General features: G+C 69.9%; 9 non-coding genes across 9 annotated transcripts; all 9 read left to right on the forward strand.

Moving 5' to 3' along the window:
* Positions 1 to 86: 86 nt before the first annotated feature.
* On the forward strand, positions 87 to 205 carry LOC149123940 (5S ribosomal RNA). Its single transcript, XR_016215599.1, has one exon. It is a non-coding gene; the product is annotated as a 5S ribosomal RNA (ribosomal RNA).
* A 2,321-nt stretch (positions 206 to 2,526) lies between these two features.
* LOC149123941 (5S ribosomal RNA) lies at positions 2,527 to 2,645 on the forward strand. The gene has a single exon (XR_016215600.1). It is a non-coding gene; the product is annotated as a 5S ribosomal RNA (ribosomal RNA).
* Positions 2,646 to 4,982: 2,337 nt separating this feature from the next.
* LOC149123942 (5S ribosomal RNA) lies at positions 4,983 to 5,101 on the forward strand. The gene has a single exon (XR_016215601.1). It is a non-coding gene; the product is annotated as a 5S ribosomal RNA (ribosomal RNA).
* Positions 5,102 to 7,435: 2,334 nt separating this feature from the next.
* Positions 7,436 to 7,554, forward strand: LOC149123943 (5S ribosomal RNA). Its single transcript, XR_016215603.1, has one exon. It is a non-coding gene; the product is annotated as a 5S ribosomal RNA (ribosomal RNA).
* Positions 7,555 to 9,881: 2,327 nt separating this feature from the next.
* LOC149123944 (5S ribosomal RNA) lies at positions 9,882 to 10,000 on the forward strand. The gene has a single exon (XR_016215604.1). It is a non-coding gene; the product is annotated as a 5S ribosomal RNA (ribosomal RNA).
* A 2,335-nt stretch (positions 10,001 to 12,335) lies between these two features.
* LOC149123945 (5S ribosomal RNA) lies at positions 12,336 to 12,454 on the forward strand. Its single transcript, XR_016215205.1, has one exon. It is a non-coding gene; the product is annotated as a 5S ribosomal RNA (ribosomal RNA).
* Positions 12,455 to 14,802: 2,348 nt separating this feature from the next.
* On the forward strand, positions 14,803 to 14,921 carry LOC149123946 (5S ribosomal RNA). The gene has a single exon (XR_016215206.1). It is a non-coding gene; the product is annotated as a 5S ribosomal RNA (ribosomal RNA).
* Positions 14,922 to 16,785: 1,864 nt separating this feature from the next.
* LOC149123947 (5S ribosomal RNA) lies at positions 16,786 to 16,904 on the forward strand. The gene has a single exon (XR_016215494.1). It is a non-coding gene; the product is annotated as a 5S ribosomal RNA (ribosomal RNA).
* A 1,827-nt stretch (positions 16,905 to 18,731) lies between these two features.
* Positions 18,732 to 18,850, forward strand: LOC149123948 (5S ribosomal RNA). The gene has a single exon (XR_016215605.1). It is a non-coding gene; the product is annotated as a 5S ribosomal RNA (ribosomal RNA).
* The last annotated feature ends 1,405 nt before the right edge of the window (positions 18,851 to 20,255 follow it).

Below are 20,255 nucleotides of genomic sequence, written 5' to 3' on the forward strand. Positions count from 1 at the left end.
CGGGCAGGAGGAGGAGGAGGCGGCGGCGGCGGCGGCGGCGGCTGTGCGGGCGCGCACTCAAGAGGGGCCTGGAGGCGGCCTCTGGCGTCTACGGCCATACCACCCTGAACGCGCCCGATCTCGTCTGATCTCGGAAGCTAAGCAGGGTCGGGCCTGGTTAGTACTTGGATGGGAGACCGCCTGGGAATACCGGGGGCTGTAGGCTTTTGCCCCGCGGCACCCTCCCCTTTTGCTCGCCTTTGGCTGGCTGCCTAGCCACGCCCCCATCCGCCAGCCCGCACGCCGGGACCCCTGCGACCCCCAACGCAGCTCCAGCAGGGGGCAGAAGCCCGACCCCTCCACCTGGCAGCCCCAGCCCGCCCGCGCCTCGGGCCTGGGCCTGGGCCTGGGCCTGGGCACGGGCACGGGCACGGGCACGGGCACGGGCACGGGCGGGCCGGCCAGCTGTCCCCGGCTGCCGCAGCCCCACCGCCAACCCCGGGGCCCACCGGGGACACAGGCCACGCCCCGCGCCATCCAGCGCGCCCCCTCCAACCCCAAACCAGCGACTCACCGCCCGCCAGGGCGCTCCCCTGCCGGCCGCCCCAACCCCGCAGCCCGCCGCACCAGCAGCTCCCGGCACCTGCACTCCCACCGCCCCTCCCGGGCTCCTGTCTCCCAGGGAGCCCAATGACTGTGACCACGACCACGACCACGACCACCGCCCGAAGACGACGCCAGGGCGCGGTTGCCCACCACTCAGGGCCCGGTGCCTCGCGCAGCCCAACCCGCGGGCCCTCTGCGCCACCTGGCCGTGCGGCGGCCACGCGCCACAGCCGCGGAAGCCCTCCAGAGCGCAAAGGAGGGACCCCACACCAAGCCTCGCAGGCAATACAGGCACCCTCTCCCTCTGTCTCTGACTTACACCAACACCTACACGTCTCTCTCTCTTTCTCTCTCTCTCTCTGTCTCTCTCTCCTCTCTCTGTCCCCCTCTCCCCCATCAGCCCTGACTCACACAGCATCCAAACGGGGCACCCTTTTGGCAGGCCAGGCAGAGACCCGCGGCCACAGGCTGCGTGCCCACAGGACCTCCCCGGGACAGAGGGTCCGTGGCAGGCAGGCAGCACACAGCCTGTGGTCTCTGTGGGGAGCAACTCGGATTGGACTGAGTTACTGGAATTAAGACTTATTCTATGCATCTGCTCTCCCACAATATGGCGCTGGGAGAGGAGAAAACAGCTTCTATGCAGCTGCCTCTTGCCAACTTGAGTGATGACCTCCAGGAGCTGATCCTGCTCCTGATTGGAGGAGAGCAGCGTACTTGGCGTGTGGGCAGCCGAGTTGGGATTGGCGGAAGAGGACTATAAAGGAGGAGAGAGACAACATGCACCAGGAACATCTAAGGGGAACACCTGTGCAGCCCCCGAGAGAGCCGGCCGGCCGGCCGGCGGTGTGCCGCTCCCCCGCGGAAGTGGGGAATGTGGCAGGGGGAACCGCCCTTCCACGGAGGTGGAAGGGACGGTAGCCAACCCGGGAAGAACCAGCAGCAAACCCGGGGAGGGCCGAGCAGACGAAAGAACAGCGCAGGGTCCTGTGTCGTTCCTCCATGAAGAGGGGGAGCGACAGTCTCGAACTGGCTGCCGGGCTGGAGGGTGCGGGTCGCGCTGAAGCGCCCCACCCTCCCGTGAGGGAACGGGCGCTGAGGACGGAAATCCCTCTGTGCCACGAAGGGTGTCGGGGTGTGCGACTGTGTGCCCCTTGTGTAGGCGTGTGTGTGTGTGTGTGTGTGTGTGTGTGTGAGTGCCCACGCGAGCGTGCGGCGGGGGTGATTCCGTGCGCTGCCGCCCTCCTTCCCGACCTGCTGCCCCACTTGGGCCCCCGTGACCGAGCGGGGACAAGGGTCCCCAGGCCCTCAGCTGTCCTCGCGGCGTGGGAGTGTGTGGAGGCGCGGCGGCCGTGCCGGGGGAGGGCGGGCGACCTGTGCGTCAGCGGTGGGGGGGCTGCTGGCGGCCGGGTAGGAGGGAAGGCCCGGGCCGCGGTGGTGTGGGGCGCCGAACCCCCTGGTGCCGGGACCCGCGAGCCGCGGGGCGCAGCCCTGGGCAGGCGTGGAGGCTGCCGGGCACGGCTGGCGTGTGGCTGGGCGATGGCGGCAGGCAGGGGATCCGGCCTAGAAAGAGAGAGTAGGAGTTCCCTGTGGCCAGCGGCAGCCGGAGGAGGTTGGCTCCCCTTGGCTTGGCGGCAGCGTGCCGACTGGGCGCCCGGTGCTGCAGGTCCTGGGCTGGGCAGGCGGAGGGCTGGAGTTCGGGCACTGGTGCAGGGCTAGGCGGAGGGCGGCTGAGGAGGGGGGGGAGGAGGAGAAGAGAAGAGAAGAGAAAAGAGGGAGGAGGCGGAGGAGAAGCGGCAGCGGGAGCGGGAGCGGGAGTGGGAATGGGAATGGGAATGGGAGTGAGAGCGGGGAGCGGGCAGGAGGAGGAGGAGGCGGCGGCGGCGGCGGCGGCGGCTGTGCGGGCGCGCACTCAAGAGGGGCCTGGAGGCGGCCTCTGGCGTCTACGGCCATACCACCCTGAACGCGCCCGATCTCGTCTGATCTCGGAAGCTAAGCAGGGTCGGGCCTGGTTAGTACTTGGATGGGAGACCGCCTGGGAATACCGGGGGCTGTAGGCTTTTGCCCCGCGGCACCCTCCCCTTTTGCTCGCCTTTGGCTGGCTGCCTAGCCACGCCCCCATCCGCCAGCCCGCACGCCGGGACCCCTGCGACCCCCAACGCAGCTCCAGCAGGGGGCAGAAGCCCGACCCCTCCACCTGGCAGCCCCAGCCCGCCCGCGCCTCGGGCCTGGGCCTGGGCCTGGGCCTGGGCCTGGGCCTGGGCCTGGGCACGGGCACGGGCACGGGCGGGCCGGCCAGCTGTCCCCGGCTGCCGCAGCCCCACTGCCAACCCCGGGGCCCACCCCGGGACACAGGCCACGCCCCGCGCCATCCCAGCGCGCCCCCTCCAACCCCAAACCAGCGACTCACCGCCCGCCAGGGCGCTCCCCTGCCGGCCGCCCCAACCCCGCAGCCCGCCGCACCAGCAGCTCCCGGCACCTGCACTCCCACCGCCCCTCCCGGGCTCCTGTCTCCCAGGGAGCCCAATGACTGTGACCACGACCACGACCACCGCCCGAAGACGACGCCAGGGCGCAGTTGCCCACCACTCAGGGCCCGGTGCCTCGCGCAGCCCAACCCGCGGGCCCTCTGCGCCACCTGGCCGTGCGGCGGCCACGCGCCACAGCCGCGGAAGCCCTCCAGAGCGCAAAGGAGGGACCCCACACCAAGCCTCGCAGGCAATACAGGCACCCTCTCCCTCTGTCTCTGACTTACACCAACACCTACACGTCTCTCTCTCTTTCTCTCTCTCTCTCTGTCTCTCTCTCCTCTCTCTGTCCCCCTCTCCCCCATCAGCCCTGACTCACACAGCATCCAAACGGGGCACCCTTTTGGCAGGCCAGGCAGAGACCCGCGGCCACAGGCTGCGTGCCCACAGGACCTCCCCGGGACAGAGGGTCCGTGGCAGGCAGGCAGCACACAGCCTGTGGTCTCTGTGGGGAGCAACTCGGATTGGACTGAGTTACTGGAATTAAGACTTATTCTATGCATCTGCTCTCCCACAATATGGCGCTGGGAGAGGAGAAAACAGCTTCTATGCAGCTGCCTCTTGCCAACTTGAGTGATGACCTCCAGGAGCTGATCCTGCTCCTGATTGGAGGAGAGCAGCGTACTTGGCGTGTGGGCAGCCGAGTTGGGATTGGCGGAAGAGGACTATAAAGGAGGAGAGAGACAACATGCACCAGGAACATCTAAGGGGAACACCTGTGCAGCCCCCGAGAGAGCCGGCCGGCCGGCCGGCGGTGTGCCGCTCCCCCGCGGAAGTGGGGAATGTGGCAGGGGGAACCGCCCTTCCACGGAGGTGGAAGGGACGGTAGCCAACCCGGGAAGAACCAGCAGCAAACCCGGGGAGGGCCGAGCAGACGAAAGAACAGCGCAGGGTCCTGTGTCGTTCCTCCATGAAGAGGGGGAGCGACAGTCTCGAACTGGCTGCCGGGCTGGAGGGTGCGGGTCGCGCTGAAGCGCCCCACCCTCCCGTGAGGGAACGGGCGCTGAGGACGGAAATCCCTCTGTGCCACGAAGGGTGTCGGGGTGTGCGACTGTGTGCCCCTTGTGTAGGCGTGTGTGTGTGTGTGTGTGTGTGTGTGTGTGTGAGTGCCCACGCGAGCGTGCGGCGGGGGTGATTCCGTGCGCTGCCGCCCTCCTTCCCGACCTGCTGCCCCACTTGGGCCCCCGTGACCGAGCGGGGACAAGGGTCCCCAGGCCCTCAGCTGTCCTCGCGGCGTGGGAGTGTGTGGAGGCGCGGCGGCCGTGCCGGGGGAGGGCGGGCGACCTGTGCGTCAGCGGTGGGGGGGCTGCTGGCGGCCGGGTAGGAGGGAAGGCCCGGGCCGCGGTGGTGTGGGGCGCCGAACCCCCTGGTGCCGGGACCCGCGAGCCGCGGGGCGCAGCCCTGGGCAGGCGTGGAGGCTGCCGGGCACGGCTGGCGTGTGGCTGGGCGATGGCGGCAGGCAGGGGATCCGGCCTAGAAAGAGAGAGTAGGAGTTCCCTGTGGCCAGCGGCAGCCGGAGGAGGTTGGCTCCCCTTGGCTTGGCGGCAGCGTGCCGACTGGGCGCCCGGTGCTGCAGGTCCTGGGCTGGGCAGGCGGAGGGCTGGAGTTCGGGCACTGGTGCAGGGCTAGGCGGAGGGCGGCTGAGGAGGGGGGGGAGGAGGAGAAGAGAAGAGAAGAGAAAAGAGGGAGGAGGCGAAGGAGAAGCGGCAGCGGGAGCGGGAGCGGGAGAGGGAATGGGAATGGGAATGGGAGTGAGAGCGGGGAGCGGGCAGGAAGAGGAGGCGGCGGCGGCGGCGGCGGCGGCGGCGGCGGCGGCGGCGGCGGCTGTGCGGGCGCGCACTCAAGAGGGGCCTGGAGGCGGCCTCTGGCGTCTACGGCCATACCACCCTGAACGCGCCCGATCTCGTCTGATCTCGGAAGCTAAGCAGGGTCGGGCCTGGTTAGTACTTGGATGGGAGACCGCCTGGGAATACCGGGGGCTGTAGGCTTTTGCCCCGCGGCACCCTCCCCTTTTGCTCGCCTTTGGCTGGCTGCCTAGCCACGCCCCCATCCGCCAGCCCGCACGCCGGGACCCCTGCGACCCCCAACGCAGCTCCAGCAGGGGGCAGAAGCCCGACCCCTCCACCTGGCAGCCCCAGCCCGCCCGCGCCTCGGGCCTGGGCCTGGGCCTGGGCCTGGGCACGGGCACGGGCACGGGCACGGGCACGGGCGGGCCGGCCAGCTGTCCCCGGCTGCCGCAGCCCCACCGCCAACCCCGGGGCCCACCCCGGGACACAGGCCACGCCCCGCGCCATCCAGCGCGCCCCCTCCAACCCCAAACCAGCGACTCACCGCCCGCCAGGGCGCTCCCCTGCCGGCCGCCCCAACCCCGCAGCCCGCCGCACCAGCAGCTCCCGGCACCTGCACTCCCACCGCCCCTCCCGGGCTCCTGTCTCCCAGGGAGCCCAATGACTGTGACCACGACCACGACCACGACCACCGCCCGAAGACGACGCCAGGGCGCGGTTGCCCACCACTCAGGGCCCGGTGCCTCGCGCAGCCCAACCCGCGGGCCCTCTGCGCCACCTGGCCGTGCGGCGGCCACGCGCCACAGCCGCGGAAGCCCTCCAGAGCGCAAAGGAGGGACCCCACACCAAGCCTCGCAGGCAATACAGGCACCCTCTCCCTCTGTCTCTGACTTACACCAACACCTACACGTCTCTCTCTCTTTCTCTCTCTCTCTCTGTCTCTCTCTCCTCTCTCTGTCCCCCTCTCCCCCATCAGCCCTGACTCACACAGCATCCAAACGGGGCACCCTTTTGGCAGGCCAGGCAGAGACCCGCGGCCACAGGCTGCGTGCCCACAGGACCTCCCCGGGACAGAGGGTCCGTGGCAGGCAGGCAGCACACAGCCTGTGGTCTCTGTGGGGAGCAACTCGGATTGGACTGAGTTACTGGAATTAAGACTTATTCTATGCATCTGCTCTCCCACAATATGGCGCTGGGAGAGGAGAAAACAGCTTCTATGCAGCTGCCTCTTGCCAACTTGAGTGATGACCTCCAGGAGCTGATCCTGCTCCTGATTGGAGGAGAGCAGCGTACTTGGCGTGTGGGCAGCCGAGTTGGGATTGGCGGAAGAGGACTATAAAGGAGGAGAGAGACAACATGCACCAGGAACATCTAAGGGGAACACCTGTGCAGCCCCCGAGAGAGCCGGCCGGCCGGCGGTGTGCCGCTCCCCCGCGGAAGTGGGGAATGTGGCAGGGGGAACCGCCCTTCCACGGAGGTGGAAGGGACGGTAGCCAACCCGGGAAGAACCAGCAGCAAACCCGGGGAGGGCCGAGCAGACGAAAGAACAGCGCAGGGTCCTGTGTCGTTCCTCCATGAAGAGGGGGAGCGACAGTCTCGAACTGGCTGCCGGGCTGGAGGGTGCGGGTCGCGCTGAAGCGCCCCACCCTCCCGTGAGGGAACGGGCGCTGAGGACGGAAATCCCTCTGTGCCACGAAGGGTGTCGGGGTGTGCGACTGTGTGCCCCTTGTGTAGGCGTGTGTGTGTGTGTGTGTGTGTGTGTGTGTGAGTGCCCACGCGAGCGTGCGGCGGGGGTGATTCCGTGCGCTGCCGCCCTCCTTCCCGACCTGCTGCCCCACTTGGGCCCCCGTGACCGAGCGGGGACAAGGGTCCCCAGGCCCTCAGCTGTCCTCGCGGCGTGGGAGTGTGTGGAGGCGCGGCGGCCGTGCCGGGGGAGGGCGGGCGACCTGTGCGTCAGCGGTGGGGGGGCTGCTGGCGGCCGGGTAGGAGGGAAGGCCCGGGCCGCGGTGGTGTGGGGCGCCGAACCCCCTGGTGCCGGGACCCGCGAGCCGCGGGGCGCAGCCCTGGGCAGGCGTGGAGGCTGCCGGGCACGGCTGGCGTGTGGCTGGGCGATGGCGGCAGGCAGGGGATCCGGCCTAGAAAGAGAGAGTAGGAGTTCCCTGTGGCCAGCGGCAGCCGGAGGAGGTTGGCTCCCCTTGGCTTGGCGGCAGCGTGCCGACTGGGCGCCCGGTGCTGCACTGCAGGTCCTGGGCTGGGCAGGCGGAGGGCTGGAGTTCGGGCACTGGTGCAGGGCTAGGCGGAGTGCGGCTGAGGGGGGGGGGAGGAGGAGGAGAAGAGAAGAGAAGAGAAAAGAGGGAGGAGGCGGAGGAGAAGCGGCAGCGGGAGCGGGAGCGGGAGCGGGAATGGGAATGGGAATGGGAATGGGAGTGAGAGCGGGGAGCGGGCAGGAGGAGGAGGAGGAGGCGGCGGCGGCGGCGGCGGCGGCGGCGGCTGTGCGGGCGCGCACTCAAGAGGGGCCTGGAGGCAGCCTCTGGCGTCTACGGCCATACCACCCTGAACGCGCCCGATCTCGTCTGATCTCGGAAGCTAAGCAGGGTCGGGCCTGGTTAGTACTTGGATGGGAGACCGCCTGGGAATACCGGGGGCTGTAGGCTTTTGCCCCGCGGCACCCTCCCCTTTTGCTCGCCTTTGGCTGGCTGCCTAGCCACGCCCCCATCCGCCAGCCCGCACGCCGGGACCCCTGCGACCCCCAACGCAGCTCCAGCAGGGGGCAGAAGCCCGACCCCTCCACCTGGCAGCCCCAGCCCGCCCGCGCCTCGGGCCTGGGCCTGGGCCTGGGCCTGGGCACGGGCACGGGCACGGGCACGGGCACGGGCACGGGCGGGCCGGCCAGCTGTCCCCGGCTGCCGCAGCCCCACCGCCAACCCCGGGGCCCACCCCGGGACACAGGCCACGCCCCGCGCCATCCAGCGCGCCCCCTCCAACCCCAAACCAGCGACTCACCGCCCGCCAGGGCGCTCCCCTGCCGGCCGCCCCAACCCCGCAGCCCGCCGCACCAGCAGCTCCCGGCACCTGCACTCCCACCGCCCCTCCCGGGCTCCTGTCTCCCAGGGAGCCCAATGACTGTGACCACGACCACGACCACGACCACCGCCCGAAGACGACGCCAGGGCGCGGTTGCCCACCACTCAGGGCCCGGTGCCTCGCGCAGCCCAACCCGCGGGCCCTCTGCGCCACCTGGCCGTGCGGCGGCCACGCGCCACAGCCGCGGAAGCCCTCCAGAGCGCAAAGGAGGGACCCCACACCAAGCCTCGCAGGCAATACAGGCACCCTCTCCCTCTGTCTCTGACTTACACCAACACCTACACGTCTCTCTCTCTTTCTCTCTCTCTCTCTGTCTCTCTCTCCTCTCTCTGTCCCCCTCTCCCCCATCAGCCCTGACTCACACAGCATCCAAACGGGGCACCCTTTTGGCAGGCCAGGCAGAGACCCGCGGCCACAGGCTGCGTGCCCACAGGACCTCCCCGGGACAGAGGGTCCGTGGCAGGCAGGCAGCACACAGCCTGTGGTCTCTGTGGGGAGCAACTCGGATTGGACTGAGTTACTGGAATTAAGACTTATTCTATGCATCTGCTCTCCCACAATATGGCGCTGGGAGAGGAGAAAACAGCTTCTATGCAGCTGCCTCTTGCCAACTTGAGTGATGACCTCCAGGAGCTGATCCTGCTCCTGATTGGAGGAGAGCAGCGTACTTGGCGTGTGGGCAGCCGAGTTGGGATTGGCGGAAGAGGACTATAAAGGAGGAGAGAGACAACATGCACCAGGAACATCTAAGGGGAACACCTGTGCAGCCCCCGAGAGAGCCGGCCGGCCGGCCGGCGGTGTGCCGCTCCCCCGCGGAAGTGGGGAATGTGGCAGGGGGAACCGCCCTTCCACGGAGGTGGAAGGGACGGTAGCCAACCCGGGAAGAACCAGCAGCAAACCCGGGGAGGGCCGAGCAGACGAAAGAACAGCGCAGGGTCCTGTGTCGTTCCTCCATGAAGAGGGGGAGCGACAGTCTCGAACTGGCTGCCGGGCTGGAGGGTGCGGGTCGCGCTGAAGCGCCCCACCCTCCCGTGAGGGAACGGGCGCTGAGGACGGAAATCCCTCTGTGCCACGAAGGGTGTCGGGGTGTGCGACTGTGTGCCCCTTGTGTAGGCGTGTGTGTGTGTGTGTGTGTGTGTGTGTGAGTGCCCACGCGAGCGTGCGGCGGGGGTGATTCCGTGCGCTGCCGCCCTCCTTCCCGACCTGCTGCCCCACTTGGGCCCCCGTGACCGAGCGGGGACAAGGGTCCCCAGGCCCTCAGCTGTCCTCGCGGCGTGGGAGTGTGTGGAGGCGCGGCGGCCGTGCCGGGGGAGGGCGGGCGACCTGTGCGTCAGCGGTGGGGGGGCTGCTGGCGGCCGGGTAGGAGGGAAGGCCCGGGCCGCGGTGGTGTGGGGCGCCGAACCCCCTGGTGCCGGGACCCGCGAGCCGCGGGGCGCAGCCCTGGGCAGGCGTGGAGGCTGCCGGGCACGGCTGGCGTGTGGCTGGGCGATGGCGGCAGGCAGGGGATCCGGCCTAGAAAGAGAGAGTAGGAGTTCCCTGTGGCCAGCGGCAGCCGGAGGAGGTTGGCTCCCCTTGGCTTGGCGGCAGCGTGCCGACTGGGCGCCCGGTGCTGCAGGTCCTGGGCTGGGCAGGCGGAGGGCTGGAGTTCGGGCACTGGTGCAGGGCTAGGCGGAGGGCGGCTGAGGAGGAGGGGGGGGGAGGAGGAGAAGAGAAGAGAAGAGAAAAGAGGGAGGAGGCGGAGGAGAAGCGGCAGTGGGAGCGGGAGCGGGAGTGGGAATGGGAATGGGAATGGGAGTGAGAGCGGGGAGCGGGCAGGAAGAGGAGGCGGCGGCGGCGGCGGCGGCGGCGGCGGCTGTGCGGGCGCGCACTCAAGAGGGGCCTGGAGGCGGCCTCTGGCGTCTACGGCCATACCACCCTGAACGCGCCCGATCTCGTCTGATCTCGGAAGCTAAGCAGGGTCGGGCCTGGTTAGTACTTGGATGGGAGACCGCCTGGGAATACCGGGGGCTGTAGGCTTTTGCCCCGCGGCACCCTCCCCTTTTGCTCGCCTTTGGCTGGCTGCCTAGCCACGCCCCCATCCGCCAGCCCGCACGCCGGGACCCCTGCGACCCCCAACGCAGCTCCAGCAGGGGGCAGAAGCCCGACCCCTCCACCTGGCAGCCCCAGCCCGCCCGCGCCTCGGGCCTGGGCCTGGGCCTGGGCCTGGGCACGGGCACGGGCACGGGCACGGGCACGGGCACGGGCACGGGCGGGCCGGCCAGCTGTCCCCGGCTGCCGCAGCCCCACCGCCAACCCCGGGGCCCACCCCGGGACACAGGCCACGCCCCGCGCCATCCAGCGCGCCCCCTCCAACCCCAAACCAGCGACTCACCGCCCGCCAGGGCGCTCCCCTGCCGGCCGCCCCAACCCCGCAGCCCGCCGCACCAGCAGCTCCCGGCACCTGCACTCCCACCGCCCCTCCCGGGCTCCTGTCTCCCAGGGAGCCCAATGACTGTGACCACGACCACGACCACGACCACCGCCCGAAGACGACGCCAGGGCGCGGTTGCCCACCACTCAGGGCCCGGTGCCTCGCGCAGCCCAACCCGCGGGCCCTCTGCGCCACCTGGCCGTGCGGCGGCCACGCGCCACAGCCGCGGAAGCCCTCCAGAGCGCAAAGGAGGGACCCCACACCAAGCCTCGCAGGCAATACAGGCACCCTCTCCCTCTGTCTCTGACTTACACCAACACCTACACGTCTCTCTCTCTTTCTCTCTCTCTCTCTGTCTCTCTCTCCTCTCTCTGTCCCCCTCTCCCCCATCAGCCCTGACTCACACAGCATCCAAACGGGGCACCCTTTTGGCAGGCCAGGCAGAGACCCGCGGCCACAGGCTGCGTGCCCACAGGACCTCCCCGGGACAGAGGGTCCGTGGCAGGCAGGCAGCACACAGCCTGTGGTCTCTGTGGGGAGCAACTCGGATTGGACTGAGTTACTGGAATTAAGACTTATTCTATGCATCTGCTCTCCCACAATATGGCGCTGGGAGAGGAGAAAACAGCTTCTATGCAGCTGCCTCTTGCCAACTTGAGTGATGACCTCCAGGAGCTGATCCTGCTCCTGATTGGAGGAGAGCAGCGTACTTGGCGTGTGGGCAGCCGAGTTGGGATTGGCGGAAGAGGACTATAAAGGAGGAGAGAGACAACATGCACCAGGAACATCTAAGGGGAACACCTGTGCAGCCCCCGAGAGAGCCGGCCGGCCGGCCGGCGGTGTGCCGCTCCCCCGCGGAAGTGGGGAATGTGGCAGGGGGAACCGCCCTTCCACGGAGGTGGAAGGGACGGTAGCCAACCCGGGAAGAACCAGCAGCAAACCCGGGGAGGGCCGAGCAGACGAAAGAACAGCGCAGGGTCCTGTGTCGTTCCTCCATGAAGAGGGGGAGCGACAGTCTCGAACTGGCTGCCGGGCTGGAGGGTGCGGGTCGCGCTGAAGCGCCCCACCCTCCCGTGAGGGAACGGGCGCTGAGGACGGAAATCCCTCTGTGCCACGAAGGGTGTCGGGGTGTGCGACTGTGTGCCCCTTGTGTAGGCGTGTGTGTGTGTGTGTGTGTGTGTGTGTGTGAGTGCCCACGCGAGCGTGCGGCGGGGGTGATTCCGTGCGCTGCCGCCCTCCTTCCCGACCTGCTGCCCCACTTGGGCCCCCGTGACCGAGCGGGGACAAGGGTCCCCAGGCCCTCAGCTGTCCTCGCGGCGTGGGAGTGTGTGGAGGCGCGGCGGCCGTGCCGGGGGAGGGCGGGCGACCTGTGCGTCAGCGGTGGGGGGGCTGCTGGCGGCCGGGTAGGAGGGAAGGCCCGGGCCGCGGTGGTGTGGGGCGCCGAACCCCCTGGTGCCGGGACCCGCGAGCCGCGGGGCGCAGCCCTGGGCAGGCGTGGAGGCTGCCGGGCACGGCTGGCGTGTGGCTGGGCGATGGCGGCAGGCAGGGGATCCGGCCTAGAAAGAGAGAGTAGGAGTTCCCTGTGGCCAGCGGCAGCCGGAGGAGGTTGGCTCCCCTTGGCTTGGCGGCAGCGTGCCGACTGGGCGCCCGGTGCTGCAGGTCCTGGGCTGGGCAGGCGGAGGGCTGGAGTTCGGGCACTGGTGCAGGGCTAGGCGGAGGGCGGCTGAGGAGGAGGGGGGGGGAGGAGGAGAAGAGAAGAGAAGAGAAAAGAGGGAGGAGGCGGAGGAGAAGCGGCAGCGGGAGCGGGAGCGGGAGTGGGAATGGGAATGGGAATGGGAGTGAGAGCGGGGAGCGGGCAGGAAGAGGAGGCGGCGGCGGCGGCGGCGGCGGCGGCGGCTGTGCGGGCGCGCACTCAAGAGGGGCCTGGAGGCGGCCTCTGGCGTCTACGGCCATACCACCCTGAACGCGCCCGATCTCGTCTGATCTCGGAAGCTAAGCAGGGTCGGGCCTGGTTAGTACTTGGATGGGAGACCGCCTGGGAATACCGGGTGCTGTAGGCTTTTGCCCCGCGGCACCCTCCCCTTTTGCTCGCCTTTGGCTGGCTGCCTAGCCACGCCCCCATCCGCCAGCCCGCACGCCGGGACCCCTGCGACCCCCAACGCAGCTCCAGCAGGGGGCAGAAGCCCGACCCCTCCACCTGGCAGCCCCAGCCCGCCCGCGCCTCGGGCCTGGGCCTGGGCCTGGGCCTGGGCACGGGCCTGGGCACGGGCACGGGCACGGGCACGGGCACGGGCGGGCCGGCCAGCTGTCCCCGGCTGCCGCAGCCCCACCGCCAACCCCGGGGCCCACCCCGGGACACAGGCCACGCCCCGCGCCATCCAGCGCGCCCCCTCCAACCCCAAACCAGCGACTCACCGCCCGCCAGGGCGCTCCCCTGCCGGCCGCCCCAACCCCGCAGCCCGCCGCACCAGCAGCTCCCGGCACCTGCACTCCCACCGCCCCTCCCGGGCTCCTGTCTCCCAGGGAGCCCAATGACTGTGACCACGACCACGACCACGACCACCGCCCGAAGACGACGCCAGGGCGCGGTTGCCCACCACTCAGGGCCCGGTGCCTCGCGCAGCCCAACCCGCGGGCCCTCTGCGCCACCTGGCCGTGCGGCGGCCACGCGCCACAGCCGCGGAAGCCCTCCAGAGCGCAAAGGAGGGACCCCACACCAAGCCTCGCAGGCAATACAGGCACCCTCTCCCTCTGTCTCTGACTTACACCAACACCTACACGTCTCTCTCTCTTTCTCTCTCTCTCTCTGTCTCTCTCTCCTCTCTCTGTCCCCCTCTCCCCCATCAGCCCTGACTCACACAGCATCCAAACGGGGCACCCTTTTGGCAGGCCAGGCAGAGACCCGCGGCCACAGGCTGCGTGCCCACAGGACCTCCCCGGGACAGAGGGTCCGTGGCAGGCAGGCAGCACACAGCCTGTGGTCTCTGTGGGGAGCAACTCGGATTGGACTGAGTTACTGGAATTAAGACTTATTCTATGCATCTGCTCTCCCACAATATGGCGCTGGGAGAGGAGAAAACAGCTTCTATGCAGCTGCCTCTTGCCAACTTGAGTGATGACCTCCAGGAGCTGATCCTGCTCCTGATTGGAGGAGAGTAGCGTACTTGGCGTGTGGGCAGCCGAGTTGGGATTGGCGGAAGAGGACTATAAAGGAGGAGAGAGACAACATGCACCAGGAACATCTAAGGGGAACACCTGTGCAGCCCCCGAGAGAGCCGGCCGGCCGGCCGGCGGTGTGCCGCTCCCCCGCGGAAGTGGGGAATGTGGCAGGGGGAACCGCCCTTCCACGGAGGTGGAAGGGACGGTAGCCAACCCGGGAAGAACCAGCAGCAAACCCGGGGAGGGCCGAGCAGACGAAAGAACAGCGCAGGGTCCTGTGTCGTTCCTCCATGAAGAGGGGGAGCGACAGTCTCGAACTGGCTGCCGGGCTGGAGGGTGCGGGTCGCGCTGAAGCGCCCCACCCTCCCGTGAGGGAACGGGCGCTGAGGACGGAAATCCCTCTGTGCCACGAAGGGTGTCGGGGTGTGCGACTGTGTGCCCCTTGTGTAGGCGTGTGTGTGTGTGTGTGTGTGTGTGTGTGAGTGCCCACGCGAGCGTGCGGCGGGGGTGATTCCGTGCGCTGCCGCCCTCCTTCCCGACCTGCTGCCCCACTTGGGCCCCCGTGACCGAGCGGGGACAAGGGTCCCCAGGCCCTCAGCTGTCCTCGCGGCGTGGGAGTGTGTGGAGGCGCGGCGGCCGTGCCGGGGGAGGGCGGGCGACCTGTGCGTCAGCGGTGGGGGGGCTGCTGGCGGCCGGGTAGGAGGGAAGGCCCGGGCCGCGGTGGTGTGGGGCGCCGAACCCCCTGGTGCCGGGACCCGCGAGCCGCGGGGCGCAGCCCTGGGCAGGCGTGGAGGCTGCCGGGCACGGCTGGCGTGTGGCTGGGCGATGGCGGCAGGCAGGGGATCCGGCCTAGAAAGAGAGAGTAGGAGTTCCCTGTGGCCAGCGGCAGCCGGAGGAGGTTGGCTCCCCTTGGCTTGGCGGCAGCGTGCCGACTGGGCGCCCGGTGCTGCAGGTCCTGGGCTGGGCAGGCGGAGGGCTGGAGTTCGGGCACTGGTGCAGGGCTAGGCGGAGGGCGGCTGAGGAGGAGGGGGGGGGAGGAGGAGAAGAGAAGAGAAGAGAAAAGAGGGAGGAGGCGGAGGAGAAGCGGCAGCGGGAGCGGGAGCGGGAGTGGGAATGGGAATGGGAATGGGAGTGAGAGCGGGGAGCGGGCAGGAAGAGGCGGCGGCGGCGGCGGCGGCGGCGGCGGCGGCGGCGGCGGCGGCGGCTGTGCGGGCGCGCACTCAAGAGGGGCCTGGAGGCGGCCTCTGGCGTCTACGGCCATACCACCCTGAACGCGCCCGATCTCGTCTGATCTCGGAAGCTAAGCAGGGTCGGGCCTGGTTAGTACTTGGATGGGAGACCGCCTGGGAATACCGGGTGCTGTAGGCTTTTGCCCCGCGGCACCCTCCCCTTTTGCTCGCCTTTGGCTGGCTGCCTAGCCACGCCCCCATCCGCCAGCCCGCACGCCGGGACCCCTGCGACCCCCAACGCAGCTCCAGCAGGGGGCAGAAGCCCGACCCCTCCACCTGGCAGCCCCAGCCCGCCCGCGCCTCGGGCCTGGGCCTGGGCCTGGGCCTGGGCACGGGCACGGGCACGGGCACGGGCACGGGCGGGCCGGCCAGCTGTCCCCGGCTGCCGCAGCCCCACCGCCAACCCCGGGGCCCACCCCGGGACACAGGCCACGCCCCGCGCCATCCAGCGCGCCCCCTCCAACCCCAAACCAGCGACTCACCGCCCGCCAGGGCGCTCCCCTGCCGGCCGCCCCAACCCCGCAGCCCGCCGCACCAGCAGCTCCCGGCACCTGCACTCCCACCGCCCCTCCCGGGCTCCTGTCTCCCAGGGAGCCCAATGACTGTGACCACGACCACGACCACGACCACCGCCCGAAGACGACGCCAGGGCGCGGTTGCCCACCACTCAGGGCCCGGTGCCTCGCGCAGCCCAACCCGCGGGCCCTCTGCGCCACCTGGCCGTGCGGCGGCCACGCGCCACAGCCGCGGAAGCCCTCCAGAGCGCAAAGGAGGGACCCCACACCAAGCCTCGCAGGCAATACAGGCACCCTCTCCCTCTGTCTCTGACTTACACCAACACCTACACGTCTCTCTCTCTTTCTCTCTCTCTCTCTGTCTCTCTCTCCTCTCTCTGTCCCCCTCTCCCCCATCAGCCCTGACTCACACAGCATCCAAACGGGGCACCCTTTTGGCAGGCCAGGCAGAGACCCGCGGCCACAGGCTGCGTGCCCACAGGACCTCCCCGGGACAGAGGGTCCGTGGCAGGCAGGCAGCACACAGCCTGTGGTCTCGAACTGGCTGCCGGGCTGGAGGGTGCGGGTCGCGCTGAAGCGCCCCACCCTCCCGTGAGGGAACGGGCGCTGAGGACGGAAATCCCTCTGTGCCACGAAGGGTGTCGGGGTGTGCGACTGTGTGCCCCTTGTGTAGGCGTGTGTGTGTGTGTGTGTGTGTGTGAGTGCCCACGCGAGCGTGCGGCGGGGGTGATTCCGTACGCTGCCGCCCTCCTTCCCGACCTGCTGCCCCACTTGGGCCCCCGTGACCGAGCGGGGACAAGGGTCCCCAGGCCCTCAGCTGTCCTCGCGGCGTGGGAGTGTGTGGAGGCGCGGCGGCCGTGCCGGGGGAGGGCGGGCGACCTGTGCGTCAGCGGTGGGGGGGCTGCTGGCGGCCGGGTAGGAGGGAAGGCCCGGGCCGCGGTGGTGTGGGGCGCCGAACCCCCTGGTGCCGGGACCCGCGAGCCGCGGGGCGCAGCCCTGGGCAGGCGTGGAGGCTGCCGGGCACGGCTGGCGTGTGGCTGGGCGATGGCGGCAGGCAGGGGATCCGGCCTAGAAAGAGAGAGTAGGAGTTCCCTGTGGCCAGCGGCAGCCGGAGGAGGTTGGCTCCCCTTGGCTTGGCGGCAGCGTGCCGACTGGGCGCCCGGTGCTGCACTGCAGGTCCTGGGCTGGGCAGGCGGAGGGCTGGAGTTCGGGCACTGGTGCAGGGCTAGGCGGAGGGCGGCTGAGGAGGAGGGGGGGGGAGGAGGAGAAGAGAAGAGAAGAGAAAAGAGGGAGGAGGCGGAGGAGAAGCGGCAGCGGGAGCGGGAGCGGGAGTGGGAATGGGAATGGGAATGGGAATGGGAATGGGAATGGGAGTGAGAGCGGGGAGCGGGCAGGAGGAGGAGGAGGAGGAGGCGGCGGCGGCGGCGGAGGCGGCGGCGGCGGCTGTGCGGGCGCGCACTCAAGAGGGGCCTGGAGGCGGCCTCTGGCGTCTATGGCCATACCACCCTGAACGCGCCCGATCTCGTCTGATCTCGGAAGCTAAGCAGGGTCGGGCCTGGTTAGTACTTGGATGGGAGACCGCCTGGGAATACCGGGTGCTGTAGGCTTTTGCCCCGCGGCACCCTCCCCTTTTGCTCGCCTTTGGCTGGCTGCCTAGCCACGCCCCCATCCGCCAGCCGGGACCCCTGCGACCCCCAACGCAGCTCCAGCAGGGGGCAGAAGCCCGACCCCTCCACCTGGCAGCCCCAGCCCGCCCGCGCCTCGGGCCTGGGCCTGGGCCTGGGCCTGGGCCTGGGCACGGGCACGGGCACGGGCACGGGCACGGGCGGGCCGGCCAGCTGTCCCCGGCTGCCGCAGCCCCACCGCCAACCCCGGGGCCCACCCCGGGACACAGGCCACGCCCCGCGCCATCCAGCGCGCCCCCTCCAACCCCAAACCAGCGACTCACCGCCCGCCAGGGCGCTCCCCTGCCGGCCGCCCCAACCCCGCAGCCCGCCGCACCAGCAGCTCCCGGCACCTGCACTCCCACCGCCCCTCCCGGGCTCCTGTCTCCCAGGGAGCCCAATGACTGTGACCACGACCACGACCACGACCACCGCCCGAAGACGACGCCAGGGCGCGGTTGCCCACCACTCAGGGCCCGGTGCCTCGCGCAGCCCAACCCGCGGGCCCTCTGCGCCACCTGGCCGTGCGGCGGCCACGCGCCACAGCCGCGGAAGCCCTCCAGAGCGCAAAGGAGGGACCCCACACCAAGCCTCGCAGGCAATACAGGCACCCTCTCCCTCTGTCTCTGACTTACACCAACACCTACACGTCTCTCTCTCTTTCTCTCTCTCTCTCTGTCTCTCTCTCCTCTCTCTGTCCCCCTCTCCCCCATCAGCCCTGACTCACACAGCATCCAAACGGGGCACCCTTTTGGCAGGCCAGGCAGAGACCCGCGGCCACAGGCTGCGTGCCCACAGGACCTCCCCGGGACAGAGGGTCCGTGGCAGGCAGGCAGCACACAGCCTGTGGTCTCGAACTGGCTGCCGGGCTGGAGGGTGCGGGTCGCGCTGAAGCGCCCCACCCTCCCGTGAGGGAACGGGCGCTGAGGACGGAAATCCCTCTGTGCCACGAAGGGTGTCGGGGTGTGCGACTGTGTGCCCCTTGTGTAGGCGTGTGTGTGTGTGTGTGTGTGTGTGTGAGTGCCCACGCGAGCGTGCGGCGGGGGTGATTCCGTACGCTGCCGCCCTCCTTCCCGACCTGCTGCCCCACTTGGGCCCCCGTGACCGAGCGGGGACAAGGGTCCCCAGGCCCTCAGCTGTCCTCGCGGCGTGGGAGTGTGTGGAGGCGCGGCGGCCGTGCCGGGGGAGGGCGGGCGACCTGTGCGTCAGCGGTGGGGGGGCTGCTGGCGGCCGGGTAGGAGGGAAGGCCCGGGCCGCGGTGGTGTGGGGCGCCGAACCCCCTGGTGCCGGGACCCGCGAGCCGCGGGGCGCAGCCCTGGGCAGGCGTGGAGGCTGCCGGGCACGGCTGGCGTGTGGCTGGGCGATGGCGGCAGGCAGGGGATCCGGCCTAGAAAGAGAGAGTAGGAGTTCCCTGTGGCCAGCGGCAGCCGGAGGAGGTTGGCTCCCCTTGGCTTGGCGGCAGCGTGCCGACTGGGCGCCCGGTGCTGCACTGCAGGTCCTGGGCTGGGCAGGCGGAGGGCTGGAGTTCGGGCACTGGTGCAGGGCTAGGCGGAGGGCGGCTGAGGAGGGGGGGGAGGAGGAGAAGAGAAGAGAAGAGAAAAGAGGGAGGAGGCGGAGGAGAAGCGGCAGCGGGAGCGGGAGCGGGAGTGGGAATGGGAATGGGAATGGGAGTGAGAGCGGGGAGCGGGCAGGAGGAGGAGGCGGCGGCGGCGGCGGCGGCGGCGGCTGTGCGGGCGCGCACTCAAGAGGGGCCTGGAGGCGGCCTCTGGCGTCTACGGCCATACCACCCTGAACGCGCCCGATCTCGTCTGATCTCGGAAGCTAAGCAGGGTCGGGCCTGGTTAGTACTTGGATGGGAGACCGCCTGGGAATACCGGGGGCTGTAGGCTTTTGCCCCGCGGCACCCTCCCCTTTTGCTCGCCTTTGGCTGGCTGCCTAGCCACGCCCCCATCCGCCAGCCCGCACGCCGGGACCCCTGCGACCCCCAACGCAGCTCCAGCAGGGGGCAGAAGCCCGACCCCTCCACCTGGCAGCCCCAGCCCGCCCGCGCCTCGGGCCTGGGCCTGGGCCTGGGCCTGGGCCTGGGCCTGGGCACGGGCACGGGCACGGGCGGGCCGGCCAGCTGTCCCCGGCTGCCGCAGCCCCACCGCCAACCCCGGGGCCCACCCCGGGACACAGGCCACGCCCCGCGCCATCCAGCGCGCCCCCTCCAACCCCAAACCAGCGACTCACCGCCCGCCAGGGCGCTCCCCTGCCGGCCGCCCCAACCCCGCAGCCCGCCGCACCAGCAGCTCCCGGCACCTGCACTCCCACCGCCCCTCCCGGGCTCCTGTCTCCCAGGGAGCCCAATGACTGTGACCACGACCACGACCACGACCACCGCCCGAAGACGACGCCAGGGCGCGGTTGCCCACCACTCAGGGCCCGGTGCCTCGCGCAGCCCAACCCGCGGGCCCTCTGCGCCACCTGGCCGTGCGGCGGCCACGCGCCACAGCCGCGGAAGCCCTCCAGAGCGCAAAGGAGGGACCCCACACCAAGCCTCGCAGGCAATACAGGCACCCTCTCCCTCTGTCTCTGACTTACACCAACACCTACACGTCTCTCTCTCTTTCTCTCTCTCTCTCTGTCTCTCTCTCCTCTCTCTGTCCCCCTCTCCCCCATCAGCCCTGACTCACACAGCATCCAAACGGGGCACCCTTTTGGCAGGCCAGGCAGAGACCCGCGGCCACAGGCTGCGTGCCCACAGGACCTCCCCGGGACAGAGGGTCCGTGGCAGGCAGGCAGCACACAGCCTGTGGTCTCTGTGGGGAGCAACTCGGATTGGACTGAGTTACTGGAATTAAGACTTATTCTATGCATCTGCTCTCCCACAATATGGCGCTGGGAGAGGAGAAAACAGCTTCTATGCAGCTGCCTCTTGCCAACTTGAGTGATGACCTCCAGGAGCTGATCCTGCTCCTGATTGGAGGAGAGCAGCGTACTTGGCGTGTGGGCAGCCGAGTTGGGATTGGCGGAAGAGGACTATAAAGGAGGAGAGAGACAACATGCACCAGGAACATCTAAGGGGAACACCTGTGCAGCCCCCGAGAGAGCCGGCCGGCCGGCCGGCGGTGTGCCGCTCCCCCGCGGAAGTGGGGAATGTGGCAGGGGGAACCGCCCTTCCACGGAGGTGGAAGGGACGGTAGCCAACCCGGGAAGAACCAGCAGCAAACCCGGGGAGGGCCGAGCAGACGAAAGAACAGCGCAGGGTCCTGTGTCGTTCCTCCATGAAGAGGGGGAGCGACAGTCTCGAAC

The sequence above is a fragment of the Oryctolagus cuniculus genome, chromosome 10 (genome assembly GCF_051225735.1).
Source record: "Oryctolagus cuniculus isolate XC-2025 breed Fujian yellow rabbit chromosome 10, ASM5122573v1, whole genome shotgun sequence".
NCBI classification, from domain to species: Eukaryota; Metazoa; Chordata; class Mammalia; order Lagomorpha; family Leporidae; genus Oryctolagus; species Oryctolagus cuniculus.